Source organism: Periplaneta americana, chromosome 3 (assembly GCF_040183065.1).
Source record: "Periplaneta americana isolate PAMFEO1 chromosome 3, P.americana_PAMFEO1_priV1, whole genome shotgun sequence".
Classification (NCBI taxonomy): Eukaryota; Metazoa; Arthropoda; class Insecta; order Blattodea; family Blattidae; genus Periplaneta; species Periplaneta americana.
In genome coordinates this window covers 63,337,064-63,342,891 of record NC_091119.1, presented here as the reverse complement: position 1 = coordinate 63,342,891, position 5,828 = coordinate 63,337,064, and positions in this window count along the sequence as shown.

Below are 5,828 nucleotides of genomic sequence, written 5' to 3'. Positions count from 1 at the left end.
AGTGTAATATTTATAATTAGTGGATATTAGTCAGAGATAAAAAGATTGAAGATATCTGATAAGTTGATGACTGAAATAACAATAAAATATATTATAAACATTGAGTGGAACCAAGGGACGGAGCGTGAGAATGAGACATATTTTAGCACATAAACAAAAGGCCGCCAAACAAAATGAAATTTTTAATGATTGGTAACATTAAGGCGTGCACATGTTGTAGTCTACTATTACTGTAACAAAATTACTTAGCTGTGAACAAGTGATGAGGGAAACATAGAAACAGTCCGACAGCGATCTATCTGGAAATGGCTCTTATACATAAAATTTATACCTACTTGCGCCTAAAAAGACCACTAAGCCCACAAATTATATATCTTGAACAGGGCCAGCAAGAACACTTCGTTCTTCTGTCCTCATTTTCTTGTTCTTCTGGTAGTGCTCCAATGATGCTGCTGGCGTTGGAGGTGGCATAGATGCTGATATGGGAGGCATGGGAGATTTAAGGGAGCTCGAAAGGTAGCTGGTATGCGAACTAGTATGGGAGCTGGCAATTGGGCTCACAGGGGATCTAACATGGGAACTAGCAGAGATGCTGGTAGAGGAGCTAGCAGTTGAGCTGGTATATGAGCTTGAAAGGGAGATGGCAGAGGGGCTATCAGAGAATTTTGTATGGGAGCTGGTATTAGAGGTGGTAGGGGAGCTGGAATGGGAATTGGCAGAAGTGCTTCCAGAGGTGCTGGTATAGATTCTGGCATGGGAGGTGGTAAGGGAAGATGTCACAGGGGCTAGCCTAAAAAGGCGACGACGCCCACGAATGATATATCTTGAAGAGGGCCAGCAAGAACACTTCGTTCTTCTGTCCTCATTTTCTTGTTCCGCTGGTAGGTGCTCCAATGATGTTGCTGGCGTTGGAGCTGGCATAAGTGCTGGTATGGGAGGCTTGGGAGCTGTAGGGGAGTTCGAAAGGTAGCTGGTATGCGAACAAATATGGGAGCTGGTATGAGAACAAGTATGGGAGCTGGTATGCGAACTAGTATGGGAGCTGGTATGCGAACTGGTATGGGAGCTGGCATTTGGGCTCGCAGAGGATTTCACATGGGAACTAGCAGAGATACTGGTAGAGGAGCTGCCAGTCGAGCTGGTATGGGAGCTTGAAAGGGAGATGGCAGAGGGTCTAGCAGAGAAGTTTCTACGGGAGCTGGTAGTAGGGGAGCTTGTATTTGAGATAGTAGAGGAGCTGGTATTTGAGATAGTATGGGAGCTGGAATGGGAATTGGCAGAAGTGCTTCCAGAGGTGCTGGTATAGATTCTGGCATGGGAGGTGGTAAGGGAAGATGTCACAGGGGCTAGCCTAAAAAGACGACGACGCCCACGAATTATATATCTTGAAGAGGGCCAGCAAGAACACTTCGTTCTTCTGTCCTCATTTTCTTGTTCCGCTGGTAGGTGCTCCAATGATGCTGCTGGCGTTGGAGCTGGCATAAGTGCTGGTATGGGAGGCATGGGAGCTGTAGGGGAGTTCGAAAGGGAGCTGATATGCGAACAAGTATGGGAACTAGTATGCGAACTAGTATGGGAGCTGGTATGCGAACTGGTATGGGAGCTGGCATTTGGGCTCGCAGGGGATCTCACTTGGGAACTAGCAGAGATGCTGGTAGAGGAGCTGCCAGTCGAGCTGGTATGGGAGCTTGAAAGGGAGATGGCAGAGGGTCTAGCAGAGAAGTTTCTACGGGAGCTGGTTTTTGAGGTAGTAGGGGAGCTGGAATTTGAGGTTGTAGGGGAGCTGCTATTTGAGGTAGTAGGGGAGCTGCTATTTGAGATAGTAGGGGAGCTGGAATGGGAATTGGCAGAAGTGCTTACTGAGATGCTGGTATAGATTCTGGCATGGGAGGTGGTAAGGGAAGATGTCACAGGGGCTTGCCTAAAAAGACGACGAAGCGCACGAATTATATATCTTGAAGAGGGCCAGCAATAAGTAGGGGAGCTGTTATTTGAGGTAGTAGGTGAGCTGGTATTTGAGCTAGTAGGGGAGCTGGTATTTGAGGTATTAGGGGAGCTGGAATGGGATTTGGCAGAATTGCTTGCAGAGGTGCTGGTATAGATTCTGGCATGGGAAGTGGTAAGGGGAGATGTCAGAGGGTCTATCCTGAGATTTGTGTTGCGAGGTACCAGTTCAGTTGCTAACCAATCCTCCGATAAGTACTCGAACGTGACGTCCAAAACTGCAATAAGTAAAATGAACTGCATGTCATTGCATTCACAGGCATATTAATAGGGTGAGAATTCGTATGCAACTGCATATTTTTACTGTCCATTTTCAAGTCATACAAAATCATTTCTTACATGTTTTGAACGAATGTAGTGACGAATATTCAGAATTAATTGTACATATTTTTGCATATTTTAGGTGTTCCTATATATAATAGACTATTGAGCAAGCAATGTAGCATATTTTCAGTATTTTGTGGAAAAAAGTCCCAAAATTATCATATTTTGTAAAAATAATATTCTGAATTTTTTGTCAGCAAGTAATATTTTTATTTTAACTGTACGTACTTGATGACGTAAAATTCCTTGCATATGCAGTGTGGGTGTGGAGAAACCAAAACAAACACACTATGCTTATGTTCCATTGTGCTACGGCAACAACAAGAAGCATTCCCAAACACCTCTACCTACCTGAGTTAATCATCATCATCACCCATACAAGTATTACGCCATGTGAACTATTATGATCTCACAATAAAGAGGAATATCTCCCAATCTCTTTTTCAGACGCCCCAGAGATCTCTTTACTTGGGGTTGTAGTGAAGTATAGCTTTTGGGATTCTGTGGGATCTCATACGTCGCAAATGACTCATCCAGTTCTGAGAGTTCTATATGAAATGGAGTACTGATTCCAGAACGATTTCTTCCATTACTTTGTCGTTGTGTTTATGGCTCCATTTTGTATACCATGATGTTCTTGTATGTATGCATGTATGTATGTACGTACGTATGTATGTGTATGTATGTATGTATGTATATATGTGTGTATGTATGTATGTATCTGTATGTATGTATGTATTCACACTGCAAATGGGTAAGTACCCGGTGGCAGTGGTACCCGCATAAATCTCATTTCGTTAGCTGTCATTCTACTTTCATCCATCCGTCTTTTGTCCATGCTTCAATACCATAACAGAATACAAAATTTGTTAAAGGCGTATTCTAGTGCTTTTCTGTAGCAGGGAAGGTTTCATTACCCTGTTTATTTTTTTCATAGTTTTGGAGTAGGCCTATTTTACAATTTTGCTCATTATTTATTCCCAAAACATAGTCAAGATAATTATGTAAAAACATTAACTCTTCCTAAAATTTTGCCTTCTAGACATATTTTACTAGGAACAATGTATTTTCCCAGAAGGCCATTGCTTTGTCCTTTTTCTGTATTTATTTCCATTTCATTTTTTTTGCAATTATATTTCAATTACGTAGGCCTACTGAGAATTGTACATAATTTTCTGTAGATGCTATTAAAACTAGGTCATCTGCAAATATCAATGAACCGATTTTAATTTCGTTTTTCTGCAACTGACCATGTCGCATTTGTCTCCATTTCTGAAGAATTTTATTCTCTTGCATTATAAACCGGAGGGAGAGACCGCAATCCTGTTTATTCCTCTGTTAATTTCGTGTCATTCTGAGGTCCTATTATTAATTTTAACTGAAATTAAATTTTGTCCTGTATATCATGTATATTATTGAAACCTAGTTGAGTGGAAGAGAAGGCCTCATGGCCTTAACTCTGCCAGGCAAAATAAACCTACTACTACTACTTAAAAATCCCATAACCTCTTTTTCTCTGTTTCACTTATTCTCAGTTGGCATTTTTTGTGAAGTTTATCTATACACACTTTAACATCTGTGGTCATATCACGTGTACAGGGTCTTTGGGTATGTCACTAAGTCGTGGACTTTTGTTCTGACTCTCTTTTTTGTCTTATGGCTTATGTTCATGTAACTGATTTAGATTTTGTTTTAATGTTTATATATTGGTGATTAAGGAGGCCATTAATAATAGTATGTAAATTTCCAATCGTGCATTGTGCCTTCGTGACTGAGGAAACAATGAGAAACTTCAATCAGATTGGTTGACCATGGGGTTTGAACCCGGGACCTTCCCAATACGAGTCTCAAACACTACCGTCTGAGCCAAGTCACTCGGTTTTCTTTATTGCTTATCCATTTCTTGTAATTGCATTGTTTGTTAGTTACAATTGTAACAATAAACCTTACACTACAGTAGACTACTAAGACATGCTGTGTTGTGCAGTGTTGTTCAGTTGTGCAATTACAAATTCTTCAGAGAAAATTTTGTCACTCTTTTCATTCAGTATTCACGAAAAGTAAATCATGCGAAAATTTCGGGGCACTGTAGTGGAACGTGACGCTTTTTATATTGTAATAATGGTGAGGGTGTGCCTTGCTCCAAAACATGACGGACTTTCTTCCTGGAATTGGTAAATCCTCATAAACTCCCATCTTCTCCTCAATGAAATAATATGGCAATGACATCAAGAATTGGCAACTGAGCTAAGCATTTATCCCTTGCTCGTTCCTTCACTTAAGTGATGAAGAGTGTGAGAGAAGGCCGATTATCCGCAGTAATAGCAGACGAAGATATAATTATAGCTAGTGTAGCCGTTGTTATTATTATAGGCAGTTTAACAAAAAGAAAGTTAAAAAACAAAAGACAATGGTGACAAACGCCATTTACGAAAGTCGCAATCGATATGGAGACTGACTTCCTTCATGATTTACGTCGAATTGAATCGGGACAGTTTCACAACTTGTCACATTTCAGAAATAGACTTCGAAATATTACTGTGCAAAGTATGGCCATAACATTTCCTGGTTCATATATACATCAATAAGTTTGATGACATTTCTTCAGTCCTTTCGAGTTTCGACATCCTGTTGCTGAAATTAACCTAACTGCTGCATTCTGCCATGAACTGCAAACAAGTGGTAAATCCCGTCGTCTGTGCGGTTCCGAGAACTGCTGTCCGAGCTCGACATCCGCTTGCCAATAGTTCGTACACTGGAGTACACCACCACTCCACCGTGGACTATGCGACGTCCCATGTTTGACGTAGGCGTAAGTCTGAGCCGATGTTTTAAAAAATTTACACCAGCTTTTCTTTACAGACTTCGTTTTAGTGAACTTTTATCACAGTATCCAAATTATTCATTAGTTTTTACTGACGGATCCCGAATAAATTATTGTGTTGGTTGTTCCTTTATTGCGAATGGACAGATATTTAAATATAACTTGAGCCAGTACACCAATGTTTTTACCGCAGAATTAACCTATATGCTTTTTGTAGAGTTTTACTGTTTTTAATTAGGCAACCCCGGGGCAGATTCCTTATCTGCTCCGACTCTCTAAGCGCCATTGACTCCCTGCAGCGTCTGAATTCTCATGTTCCGCTTGTGTTGAGAACGCAGGAACTTTTCCACACTCTTCTAACCTCTGACTATGAGATTGGAGTAGTGTGGACTCCCGGTCATGTTGGCATTCCTGGAAACGAGGCAGCGGATGCTGCAGCAAGGGACGGTGCTGTAAATGGGTCTGAGGTGTATTGGCGTGAGAGGTGGCAAGATATTAAAAATTATTTGAAACGTACGTTACGGTGGCAATGGGAAGGCGAATGGTCTACACAAGAGGGAAACAAATTACGAAGAATAAAGAATACTGTTCTCGTATGGGATTCGTCCACACGAGCGTCACGACAAGAAGACGTTTTACTCACCCGGATGAGGATTGGCCACAGTCATCTGACGCA